Source organism: Geotrypetes seraphini, chromosome 6 (assembly GCF_902459505.1).
Source record: "Geotrypetes seraphini chromosome 6, aGeoSer1.1, whole genome shotgun sequence".
Classification (NCBI taxonomy): Eukaryota; Metazoa; Chordata; class Amphibia; order Gymnophiona; family Dermophiidae; genus Geotrypetes; species Geotrypetes seraphini.
Window position 1 is genome coordinate 11,696,642 of NC_047089.1, and position 13,647 is coordinate 11,710,288.

General features: G+C 48.0%; 1 protein-coding gene across 1 annotated transcript in view; it reads left to right on the plus strand.

Annotated features, from left to right (window-relative positions):
* Positions 1-13,647, plus strand: part of ARHGEF17 (Rho guanine nucleotide exchange factor 17) — a 390,049-nt gene that overhangs the window by 238,973 nt on the left and 137,429 nt on the right. The gene's annotated exons all lie outside the window — the stretch shown is intronic.

Below are 13,647 nucleotides of genomic sequence, written 5' to 3' on the forward strand. Positions count from 1 at the left end.
TTCTAAACGGACACTTTCCAACTGGCTTGCTGCCTGCATTGCGTTCTGTTATGCTCGGGCCGGTCTCTCACTGGAAGGTGCTGTCACGGCCCACAAGGTCAGAGCTATGGCTGCTTCTGTGGCTTTCCTCCGCTCCACGCCCTTCGAGGAGATCTGCAAGGCTGCCACTTGGTCCTCAGTTCACACGTTCACTACCCACTACTGTCTGGATGCCTTCTCCAGACGGGATGGACACTTCGGCCAATCTGTGTTACAAAATTTATTTTCCTAATGGCCAACCATCCCTCCTCCCTCTCTGTTAGCTTGGAGGTCACCCATACGTTAAGAATATGCTGCCTGCTTGTCCTGGGATAAAGCACAGTTACTTACCGTAACAGGTGTTATCCAGGGACAGCAGGCAGATATTCTTACGTCCCACCCACCTCCCTGGGTTGGCTTCTTAGCTGGCTTATCTTAACTGGGGACCACGCACTCCTCCGTCGGGCGGGAAGGCACTCGCGCATGCGCGGTGCGGCCAACTAGAACTTTCTAGTTAAAAGTGTCCGTACCGGGGCTCCGTCGGTGACGTCACCCATGCGTTAAGAATATCTGCCTGCTGTCCCTGGATAACACCTGTTATGGTAAGTAACTGTGCTTTATGTGTCCATAAAGTGAATAAATATCCAATGCGTAAAGAATTCAAAAACAGTGAACTTAATCAGACTTAGCTTAAATGTCCATACAGCAATGGTCCGGCAACGTTCTGACACGTTTCGCCGAGTTGGCTTCTTCAGAGAACCCGCAATGCTGTGTGAGATTCAATTATAAATCCTTCCTGGTTCAAAGGAATAAGTCTCTCATTTCCTGTGACATGCTTTAGGGGTTTGCTCCCCATGTTGAGCTTTTTCCATTCCATCCGTGGATTCTGAGCACCATTCGGGTTTAAAAAGGTGTTAAAAATTTCTGCAGCATTGTTCCTTATTGTTTTTTGTGATTATCAAGCCTTGGAACAATTCTTTGTTTATTCTTCACCCAGTTGTTTTGCTTTGGGTATATATGTATCTATACATAAACTTCAACTTATAAGTAGATATAGATATATGAAATGTGCCATCGACTCGTATTTGAGTTATGCACACCATCCGGCGTGTCTACTCTATTGCAGATTTTGATATCATCTGCAAAGAGGAAAATCTTACCCGAGAACCCTCCTATACCGTCTTAATTCCTAGATGTCAAATCTTTTTTTGTATTTATCTCTGGAAAAGAAAGTGATGTAATTGCAGGTAACCAACAAATCAGGGCCTTAGGCTCTTCGCTCAGTATCCTGTATACAGAGGGAGGTGCTAAGGCCTGATTGACTCAGACGCCTAAGGCCCCTTGGGAGGGGCCTTAAATGACTGAACCAATCAGGGCCTTTGGCCCCTCCCTGTGCATCACATGATGCACCGGGGAGGGGAAGGCCCATCATTTAGGACTGGTGGGCCCGAAGAAGGAGCCTCAGAGCGGGCTTCCTGCTTCCATCTTTTTAAAAGGGTATGGGGAGGTTCAAGGGGGAGTGGGGGGAGAGTGTTCAGTGGCAGTTCACAAATACAAGTCAAAGAAACAAAGCATGGTTTTATAAAATTTTCTCTGTTCATTCCCACACCCTCTCCTTCATGCCCGTCTCTCTTCATTACTAACCCACCCCTCTACTCCTTTTCTCTTTGTCTTTTGATCTGGCAGTTTCCTTCTGCTCATCTATTCTTCCAGTTCAGAATGAGGTTTGGGTTCTGCCTCTCGGAGCGCTCATTCGCCACTATCCAGAGATTTGTCCCACATTTTATCTGTCCTCCCAGCATGCTCCAGTGCAGTCATCGCTGCCACAGTCCTGAGCACAAGGACTCCTTATGAAACCCTACATACAACTATGGTCCCTAAATCTTGCCACTAGGGGTCACTGTTATCGTGATTTTTTGCAAAAAATGCACAAAAACCGACCTCAGTTGTTCTTGGCTGGGCCACTCATTCTAAACGACAACGCTTGCCCGCACATAGGGAATGTCATTGAAAAACTACACGAATACGGCTGGAAGGTGTTACCTTATGCTCCCTACAGTCCAGACATGAGACCACCAGACTTTGACCTTTTTCCAAAGTTGAAACAACCTATGCTTGGACATCGTTTTGCATCTCTGGAAGAGCTTTCTTCCGCCGGTACCCGAGCCAGTCGGCAACTGAACAAAAACGGTGTTTTGGATGGAATAATGAAGCTTCCCGGACGTTGAGGACTCGGTCATTGCAAAGCAGGGAGACTATATTGAAGGACTGTAAAGAAATACGTAAAAAAACAACAACATGTAAATAAAAAAAAAAATAGTGTGCATTATTTATGAAATGACCCTCGTACATCATTTGGGAGCCAGAGTGAGCCATCAAAGTGTTGAGTTCCTTGCATCAGAATCCTCCTCCTCTGACCTACTCAGACAAAAGACCCAGAAGTAGAGGAAATTGTTCAGATGTAACTTTTCATGGAAAGATATTTCTGCCCTCCTGGGAGGAAACATTTGAGCTTATCATCTGTTTATTTTGGCTTGTTTGAGGCTCTCGCTCAGAGGCTAATTTCTTCCTCTTAATTTCTTTAATCTTTTATGCAGCCACATGAAGTTTGGTTATCTATTAATGATAGCTGTACCGTCTGGAAAAGTTCCGTCCTGTCACTCGTGTCCAAGGTCCAGGGGATACAAGAGATTAGAAAATCTTCATGCAAATTAGGGTGTCATCCTCACACTCCCCTTTCAGAGGAGAGCTTTAACTCTGACCCTAATGAAATCATAGGCCTAGTAAGGTTTGGGTGGCAGGACGTTGACACAGTCTCAGCGAGAAAGTGAAAAAGGAACCATCCACGGCTTCTAACCAAACCAAAGTTTTGGAGACCACATTACCGAAAGGATGTGCTGAGGATCGAGTCGGTGCAGCGAGCGGTCACCAGGATGGTCTTGGGGCTCAGGGATCTCACGTATGAAGAAAGACTAAAGAAATTGTGGCTGTACTCACTTGAGGAAAGAAAAGAACGGGGAGATAAGATTGAAACGTATAAGTACATCACGGGACGCATCGAGACAGAAGAGGATATCTTCTGGCTCATGGGACCCTCGACCACCAGAGGGCATCCGCTGAAAGTCAGGGGAGGGAAGTTTCATGGAGACTCCAGGAAGTACTTCTTCACTGAAAGAGTGGTGGATCATTGGAACAGACTCCCACTCCAGGTGATAGAGGCCAGCAGCGTGACGGATTTTAAGAGAAAATGGGATACTCATGTGGGATCGTTAAGGGAGTAAACTCAGGGGAGGGGATACTTGGAATGGGCAGACTTGGTGGGCTATAGCCCTTTTCTGCTGCTTTTTTCTATGTTTCTATGATGGCAGATAAAGGCCAAATGGCCACAGCATCCACTATCTCCTCCTCTCCCTATTGGCTAAGGCTCTTAACATTTGCATCTCCTCTTCCTATTGGCTAAAGCTCTTTACATCTGCATTGTGAGGTCATAGGGCTTTATGGTTATAGAAACAGACTCCCACTCCAGGTGATAAAGGCCAGCAGCGTGACGGATTTTAAGAGAAAATGGGATACTCCCGTGGGATCTTTAAGGGAGGAAACTCAGAGGAGGGGAAACTTGGAATGGGCAGACTTGGTGGGCTATAGCCCTTTTCTGCCGCTTTTTTCTATGTTTCTATGTTTCTAACCCTCCCCTTAGCCAAAAAATATTACCCCCCCTCTCCTTACACCAGTATGTCATTCTTGACGGAAAAACAACCCCTATAGAAATGCATTTGTGCGCTGTCGCGTGCATCCCAGTTCCTGTCTGTGAGACTGGGAGAGCCAGTACTGGTCTTACCCCATTATGTGAATGGGAGCGTGGTCCTGTTTGTCTTCAGAAAGCGACATGGGTTTAGTCGCCCCAGGTGATAGAGAGTTGTGCAATTGGCCGTGTAAAGCAGAGGCTCCTGGTTCTGGTCCTGGAGACAGAAGGGAAAAAACAACAAAGGTAACTAATCGATGTTCAATATCCTTTATTGTTTGAAGTGACTCGACACGATCGTGTTTCGGCCCAAAAGGGCCTGCCTGAGGAAGCCTAAAAACAAGGATATATATATAAATGATTACATGAATAATTACATAGATATTTGACTTTAAAAATACTCATACACATCCATATGAGAAACGAAACAATTGATGAACCATAGAAATATGATAATTCACATTTAGAACAATTAATAAACCATGAAAAATGCATGAAACATGAAATGTCTGTAAAATATAATAAATAAATATACATATACAAAAATTTTTGAATGATGAAAAGAACAAATAATGCATGTATGAATATTATAATTTAAGACGTTAATTTATACGTGTATATCAAAAGACCTTTACAAACCGTTTATTGTCATAGTATAAAAATATAATATAAAACCAATAAAGTAAAACGGTGACCCACCAAAAGCGCGCCGAACATTGGCGCGCTGACAATCCCACCCCACCCCAACATTTACGCGCTGGACAAATGCCGTGCCGCCACTTTCAGGCCTTCCCCTTTGTGCTCTGAGGGGGTGTGTGTGGGGCAGAACCCCCCGACTTCACTTAGAACTCATGCTCCCGCTGGGCCCCCCCTCTCTACACTGAAAACTCCCAAAGACTGAACGCGGGAAGGAGAACGGGAGTTTTCAGTCCAACCCCCTCCCCAACTGGAGCGCGAGGAGTTTTAAGTGTAGTTTTTTGGGGGGGTACCCCCCACACCCCCCTCAGTACGGAAAGGGAAAGGCCTCAAACCGGCTGAAGCAGCAGCGCGCATTTGTCCGGCATGCAAATGTCAGGGCGGGATTGTTGGCGCTTCAACGCCCTGCGTGCTTTCAACGGTGTACCAGTGAAACACATGAACATACACAATCATGTATAAAAAACATATTATACGAGACCAAAAATATCTTATATAAAAATGGACATGTATGACAAGTACTGCATGTCTGTAAAACAAACATCATGTCATAGAATTATATTAAAGAATTTAAATAAGTTATATGATAAAAGTCAAACTCAGTCTTATTATTGGAATATATTGAATGATCTAAAGAGATTTTTTTTGAATGTTATCCTATCCTATCCTATATATATAATAAAACGCTAGCCGCGCATGCGCACACAGACCTGTATGATCTGTGATCCCTGATCTGTGATCCGTAGGTCCGTGGTCAGAGTGCGTATGCGGCGGTCAGACAAATCGGGAAAGCACAGCCGGCGACTCCCCCCTCCCACCCTCACTCACTGCCAAAACCACCACTGCCAAAGTCTCCTCCTTCTCGCCGGCTCACCGGTGTTTAAATTGAGAAAAGCGCTGCACCGTGCTAACGCTGGCTTTGCCGTCTTCTGTCCACTGCGACCCGCCCTCTCTGACTACTTCCTGTTTCCGCTAGGGTTGGCCGCAGTGGATAGAAGACGCCGAAGCCAGTGGTAGCGCGGTGCAGCGCTTTTCTCACAATTTAAACGCGGCGGCTGGGAAGGGGGCGGCGGGAAATACTGCTTCTGCACAGGGAAGTGTGTGTGTGGGGGGAAATGCTGCTTCTGCACAGGGAAGGCCAGGAAATGCTGCTGTTGCACAGGGAAGGGTGGGAAATGCTGCTGCTGCACAGGGAAGTGTGTGTGTGGGGGGGGGGGAAATGCTGCTGTGTGTGGGGAAATGCTGCTTCTGCACAGGGAAGGCCGGGAAATGCTGCTGCTGCACAGGGTAGTGTGTGTGTGTGGGGGGGGGGAATGCTGTTGCACAGGGAAGGGCAGGAAATGCTGCTGCTGCACAGGGAACGGTGGGAGAGAAATGCTGCTGCTGCTGCTGCACAGGGAAGTGGAGGAGACGGAGAGGGAAAGGGGGCCTGGGAGCAATCTTGGTTTGCTTTGGGGAGGGGAGACAGAAGGGGGCCATGGAGAGACAGGCAGGCAGGCAGCGCATTAGAACGAAAGACAGACACACAGAAAGACAGCAGGCAAGGAGAGAGACAGAAAGAAAGAAAGACAGACAGACAGGGTGCCAGAGAGAGAACCAGAAAGAAAGAAGGACAGACAGCGGGAGGGAGAAAGACAGAAAGAAAGGAAGAGAGAGACAGGGGCAGGGAGAGACACAGAAAGTAAGAAAGAAAGACAGACAGACATATATTCTAGCACCCGTTAATGTAACAGGCTTAAACACTAGTAATAGTAATAAAATTTATTACAGTATATGATAATAATTGTCCTGGAGGCCTGGCTTTCTTTTTAGACTGTATCTGCCCATGTTGGATATTCATCGTGGGTGTCCTGTTTGCAGCGTTTGTTGAGAATTTTCAAGCACACAGCTGGTCTGCTGCATACCTTTCTTTAAAGGTTCATGAAAGAATTGTAAGGCAAATTCAGTGCCCTCTTCCTTAACCCAAGCCCAGCGATGTTTAATACGATTTCATGGAACATTCATCCGCTCAAATAATCTATATCGGGCCAGATCAGCAATCTGATTCCAATCACGGCCCAGCAGGTTTCTTATGTTTACAGTACATCTGGTCTGCTCCTTCAGAAAGAACGGGTGGCCCGTGTTCGCCATTCATATCATAAAGTACAGCAGAAGACATAATCTCAGAAAGTCATGATAGAGTAAATCTGTGAAATAGGTGCTAACAGACGCACACGTTATGCAAATGCAAGCAGTGTCTCACTTCCGGCTCACCACACAATTGTTTCCCACGTATTCACCTTTATAGGACCCCCAGGGACCCCTGAAACGTTTTGTCGAAACGCGGACCGTGTTGGGTCCTGTATCCCTAGCGGACTAGGTCCTTTAAGGCTCTTATGCGGATGATTTATTTTTATGTGGATGATTTCAGTGGACCTTTGGAACTTTGACACTTTCAAATAAAGTCCATTTAGGAACATCGTCACTCCACAGAGTTTTTTTGGTTTTCTCTGGATTTTCTTCTTTGTGGATATTTTGGGGTCAATTCCTTTTGTTTCTGCTACTTATGATTTGAAAGTGTTTGAGGCTCGTGCATATGAGGACGGAGCTTAGGCATTGGTGGAATGAGGCATTATGACATCACAGTCTGAGCTCTAGAATGTTCCAAACACAAGCAGTGTCTCACTTCCGGCTCACCACACACTTGTTTCCCACGTATTCACCTTTATAGATCCCCCAGGGACTCCTGAAGAAGACTTTTTGTCGAAACGCGGACCGTGTTGGGTCCGGTATCCCTAGCGGACTAGGTCCTTTAAGGCTCTTATGTGGATGATTTACTTTTATGTGGATGGAATTATTTTATGTGGATGATTTTAGTGGACCTTTGGAACTTTGACACTTTCAAATAAAGTCCATTTAGGAACATCATCACTCCACAGAGTTTTTTTGGTTTTCTCTGGATTTTCTTCTTTGTGGGTATTTTGGGGTCAATTCCTTTTGTTTTTGCTACTTATGATTTTGCTTAATCTTCTGTAAACCTCATAGAACTTCACGGTATTGCGGTATATAAGCTGTTATTATTATTATTATTATTATTAAAGTGTTTGAGGCTTGTGCATATGAGGAGAGAGCTTAGGCATTGGTGGAATGAGGCATTATGACATCACAATCTGAGCTCTAGAATGTTGCAAACACAAGCAGTGTCTCACTTCCGGCTCACCACACAATTGTTTCCCATGTACTCACCTTTATAGGACCCCCCAGGGACCCCTGAAGAAGACTTTTTGTCGAAACGCGGACCGTGTTGGGTCCTGTATCCCTAGCGGACTAGGTCCTTTAAGGCTCTTATGTGGATGATTTCAGTGGACCTTTGGAACTTTGACACTTTCAAATAAAGTCCATTTAGGAACATCGTCACTCCACAGAGTTTTTTTGGTTTTCTCTGGATTTTCTTCTTTGTGGATATTTTGAGGTCAATTCCTTTTGTTTTTTGCACACCAGTTATGTACATACAGTAAATGTTCAGAATACTCATTCATACATTGGTGTGTACATGCCGGGGGTGCGCCTATATGTTATTCTATGAATACGTGTAAACGCAAGAAACAGAGCCAACAACCCCACGGTGAATAACAACAGAAGAGAAAAAAAGTGGGGTCAGGGGAGCTGTACGTATCAACCTGTGACGATGTTGAGTTTCAAATCATTTAGTAGATACAACACACATACAAATAGATATCAGTTTATTCAGTATGTCTTGTTAATCCTTTCAGACTCTCTTATACCCGGCACGGTTTGTGTTTCGCCTACAACACTGAAGCCTGCGTCAGGGGTGTGGGTAAACAATCCACTAGATGGCGTTGAAACACTTTGCATCTACGGAAAAATACTGTGCGATCACGGATTCAACGTATCGCTCAAGGTGCTGCGTTTGTGAAAGGCTGAATGTCGACCAGTTTAAGAACATAAGAATTGCCGCTGCTGGGTCAGACCAGTGGTCCATTGTGCCCAGCAGTCTGCTCCCATGGCGGCCCTTAGGTCAAAGACCGGTGCTCTGAGTCTAGCATTACCTACGTACGTTCTGGTTCAGCAGGAACTTGTCTAACTTTATCTTGAATCCCTGGAGGGTGTTTTCCCCTATAACAGACTCCGGAAGAGCGTTCCAGTTTTCTATCACTCTCTGGGTGAAGAAGAACTTCCTTACGTTTGTAAGGAATCTATCCCCTTTTAGCTTTAGCTCATTCTCTGTACCTTGGAGAGGGTGAACAACCTGTCCTTATCTACTAAGTCTATTCCCTTCAGTATCTTGAATGTTTCAATCATGTCCCCTATAAGAACATAAGAATTGCCGCTGCTGGGTCAGACCAGTGGTCCATTGTGCCCAGCAGTCTGCTCCCATGGCGGCCCTTAGGTCAAAGACCGGTGCTCTGAGTCTAGCATTACCTACGTACGTTCTGGTTCAGCAGGAACTTGTCTAACTTTATCTTGAATCCCTGGAGGGTGTTTTCCCCTATAACAGACTCCGGAAGAGCGTTCCAGTTTTCTATCACTCTCTGGGTGAAGAAGAACTTCCTTACGTTTGTAAGGAATCTATCCCCTTTTAGCTTTAGCTCATTCTCTGTACCTTGGAGAGGGTGAACAACCTGTCCTTATCTACTAAGTCTATTCCCTTCAGTATCTTGAATGTTTCAATCATGTCCCCTATAAGAACATAAGAATTGACACTGCTGGGTCAGACCAGGGGTCCATCGTGCCCAGCAGTCTGCTCACCTGGTGGCCCCTAGGTCAAGACCAGTGCTCCAAATGAGTCTAGTCTCACCAGTTTAGCATGAACCTGTCTAACTTTGTCTTGAATCCCTGGAGGGTGTTTTCCCCTATGACAGACTCCGGAAGAGCGTTCCAGTTTTCTACCACTCTCTGGGTGAAGAAGAACTTCCTTACATTTGTACAGAATCTATCCCCTTTCAACTTCAGAGAGTGCTCTCTCGTTCTCCCTACCTTGGAGAGGGTGAACAACCTGTCCTTATCTACTAAGTCTATTCCCTTCATTATCTTGAATGTTTCGATCATGTCCCCTCTCAGTCTCCTTTTTTCAAGGGAGAAGAGGCCCAGTTTCTCTAATCTCTTACTGTATGGCAACTCCTCCAGCCTCTTAACCATCTTAGTCACTCTTCTCTGGACCCTTTTGAGTAGTAGTACTGTGTCCTTCTTCATGGAAGAAACCCAGTGCTGGACGCAATATTCCAGGTGAGGGCGTACCATGGCCCGGTTTAGCGGCATGATAACCTTCTTTGATCTGCTCGTGATCCCCTTCTTAATCATTCCTAGCATTCTGTTCGCCCTTTTCGCAGCCGCTGCGCATTGCATGTCGACTTGTCGACAAGTACAGTGGTGCCTCGCATAACGGACGCCTCGCACAGCGAACGCTGCGCACAACGAACTTTATGTCTTGATCCGTACAACGAACTTCGTTTCACACAACGAAGTCGCCCGAGCTGCATCCTTCCGCGCAGGCACTGCGCTTAACTGTCCTCTCTCCGCCTGGTTCCCTCTTGCCCCCCCCCCCGACTCCCCGACACGATCGGGGCAAGAGGGAGCTCAAGCCCTCTTGCCCCCCCCGACTCCCCGACACGATCGGGGCAAGAGGGAGCTCAAGCCCTCTTGCCCCCCCGACTCCCCGACACGATCGGGGCAAGAGGGAGCTCAAGCCCTCTTGCCCCCCCGACTCCCCGACACGATCGGGGCAAAAGGGAGCTCAAGCCCTCTTGCCCCCCCGACTCCCCGACACGATCGGGGCAAAAGGGAGCCCAAGCCCTCTTGCCCCGCCGATTCCCCAACTCCCCGACAATATCGGGCCAGGAGGGAGCCCAAGTCCTCCTGGCCACGGCGACCCCCTAACCCCACCCTGCACTACATTACGGGCAGGAGGGATCCCAGGCCCTCCTGCCCTCGACGCAAACCCCCCCTCCCCCCAACGACCGCCCCCCCCCCAAGAACCTCCGACCGCCCCCCCAGCCGACCCGCGACCCCCCTGGCCGACCCCCACGACACCCCCAACCCCCTTCCCCGTACCTTTCTGTAGTTGGCCGGACAGACGGGAGCCAAACCCGCCTGTCCGGCAGGCAGCCATCGACGGAATGAGGCCGGATTGGCCCATCCGTCCCAAAGCTCCGCCTACTGGTGGGGCCTAAGGCGCCTGGGCCAATCAGAATAGGCCCGGGAGCCTTAGGTCCCTCCTGGGGGCGGGGCCTGAGGCACATGGGCCCAACCCGACCATGTGCCTCAGGCCCTGCCCCCAGGAGGGACCTAAGGCTCCCGGGCCTATTCTGATTGGCCCAGGCGCCTTAGGCCCCACCAGTAGGCGGAGCTTTGGGACGGATGGGCCAATCCGGCCTCATTCCGTCGATGGCTGCCTGCCGGACAGGCGGGTTTGGCTCCCGTCTGTCCGGCCAACTACAGAAAGGTACGGGGAAGGGGGTTGGGGGTGTCGTGGGGGTCGGCCAGGGGGGTCGCGGGTCGGCTGGGGGGGCGGTCGGAGGTTCTCGGGGGGGGGGCGGTCGTTGGGGGGGGGGGGGGTTTGCGTCGAGGGCAGGAGGGCCTGGGATCCCTCCTGCCCGTAATGTAGTGCAGGGTGGGGTTAGGGGGTCGCCGTGGCCAGGAGGACTTGGGCTCCCTCCTGGCCCGATATTGTCGGGGAGTTGGGGAATCGGCGGGGCAAGAGGGCTTGGGCTCCCTTTTGCCCCGATCGTGTCGGGGAGTCGGGGGGGGCAAGAGGGCTTGAGCTCCCTTTTGCCCCGATCGTGTCGGGGAGTCGGGGGGGCAAGAGGGCTTGAGCTCCCTCTTGCCCCGATCGTGTCGGGGAGTCGGGGGGGCAAGAGGGCTTGAGCTCCCTCTTGCCCCGATCGTGTCAGGGAGTCGGGGGGGGCAAGAGGGCTTGAGCTCCCTCTTGCCCCGATCGTGTCGGGGGTGCCAGGGACCACACGGAGTCACCCACCGTACCACCCGATTCGGGTAAGCGCAGGTATCGGTGGGTGGCTTATTTGCGGGGGGGGTGCCTTATTTTACATTTTTTTCTAAAAAGGGGGGGCTGTCTTATTTGATGGCCCTGCCTTATCATTGGGGAAACACGGTAGAAAAAAAAAAAAAATGAACAGTTAAGTCCCAGTTTTTGCTGCTGAGACTCTGCCCTCTCACTGTAAAATTAGACTCTACTTAGTCTGTCTTTAAATTTAAAAAATGTGTGTTGTTTTAAAAAACAATTATGTTTTTAGATGTATCTAAATAAAAATAATAACCAAAAATTTATCTTTTTTTATGTCATCTTAGCATATTTTATGCTACAGAACGAATTATTTTTTTTAACATGTATTGTTATGGGAAAACGCGTTTCACACAACGAACGTTTCACATAACAAACTTGCTCCTGGAACGGATTAAGTTCGTTGTGTGAGGCACCACTGTACTCCCAAGTCTCTTTCCTGAGGGGTCTCTCCGAGGACCACACCAGACATCCTGTATTCGTGTATAAGATTTTTGTTACCGACATGCATCACCTTACACTTATAGTAACATAGTAGATGACGGCAGATCACTATGTGGCGGCCTATTTCTCGAGCGTGTTTATGTCACGTTGCAGGTCTTCACAATCCTTCTGCGTCTTCACCACTCTGAAAAACTTCGCATCGTCCGTAAACTTAATCACTTTGCTCGTCATACCAGTTTCCAGGTCGTTTAGAAATAGGTTGAAGAGCACGGGCCCAAGCACCAAACCCTGCGGCACTCCACTCGTTACGCTTTTCCAGTCCGAGTATTGTCCATTTACCCCCACTCTGTTTCCTATCCGCCAACTAGTTTTTAATCCACATGAGAATTTCGCCCTCGATTCTATGGCTCACAATTTTTCAAAGCAGTCGTTCATTCGGGACCTTGTCGAAAGCCTTCTGAAAATCTAGATATACAATGTCGACCGGCTCGCCCTTGTCTATCTACCTGTAGTTCAAGTAAAAAAAAAAGAATATACACACATTGCATGATTTCCCCTTTTCTTGTTTCTTCTTCTTCTTTTTTTTTTTTTTTGAGGACTTCCTATATAAGCAAGCTCTGTTTTTTTTCTTTCTTTGTTCTATATTTGTGTATGCAAAGACCATGAAGAATTCTCTATTCCTAATTGTGGGAAATGCATTTAATTGTGGTTGTGGGAACATGCCAGGCCCCGAGCTCGTATCTTGAGACAGGAAGGTGTGGTCTAAGAACTCAGATCGTTGACCCATGAATCAAAATTTCTGGAACCCAAAATTGAATTGCTCTTTACCACCAACACTTCTTCGGTCTATCTGATCAAGAAGTTTTCCCATGAGCAGAGATTGTGATCAAACCCCCGAAGAAAGCAGTTCCTGGTCATCCCGTTCCCCTCCCCCACCTCGGTCTCTCAGTTTACCCAGCTATACAAAGTGATAACCCCTTCATGCTGTCCTTCAGATCCCCATCCTCTTTCAAGGTTTCATGCAATCCCTGGGTATTCGCACCAGTGTGCGAGAGGCATGTCCTGTAGGCACGTCAGCTGGCGTGTGTCACCAGTGTGTCGCGGCAAACCTGAAATCTCAGGAGGCACACAATTTGCGATACACTGCTATAATACAATGAGACCTCTTACTTTGTAGCCAAGGGCCAAGTTCAGATATGTAGTTGGCAACCAGATGAGCGGTACAAAGTCAGTTGGCATAAATAGATGGGTTGCTATCCTCAGGACAAGCTATGAGGACCTGGTCTAAATTACAGGAAGCGGGGCCATGTGTCGAGTGGGCCTATGGCCAGTCAACAAATGTATTAAAAGCTTGGGAGAAGAGCCAGGCTTTCTTGAGTTAGATGTAGTCCCTCTGGCATCAAATCAAATCTGGAGGGAACTTACTTGATGAAGGTCGCAAGGTGGGATTTGAAGCTGCCCCCCCGGTTCTTACTCCACTAGGTTACTCCTCCACTAAGGATAGTCCCTTCTTATATATTTGATACGGTCTGAAAAGATAAGGTGATGTAATGAACTACCGTATAGACTCGAATATAAGCCGATCCAAATGTAAGCTGAGACCCCCATTTTCCATAGGTGCAGCGGGTAGGAGCGAGCTTTCCGCTGCTAACCCGTTCAGTGGTGGCTGCCGCGAGATCGGGTTTCCTCAGCCACTGAGCGGCACCGAGCAGGAGCGTGCTTTGGCACT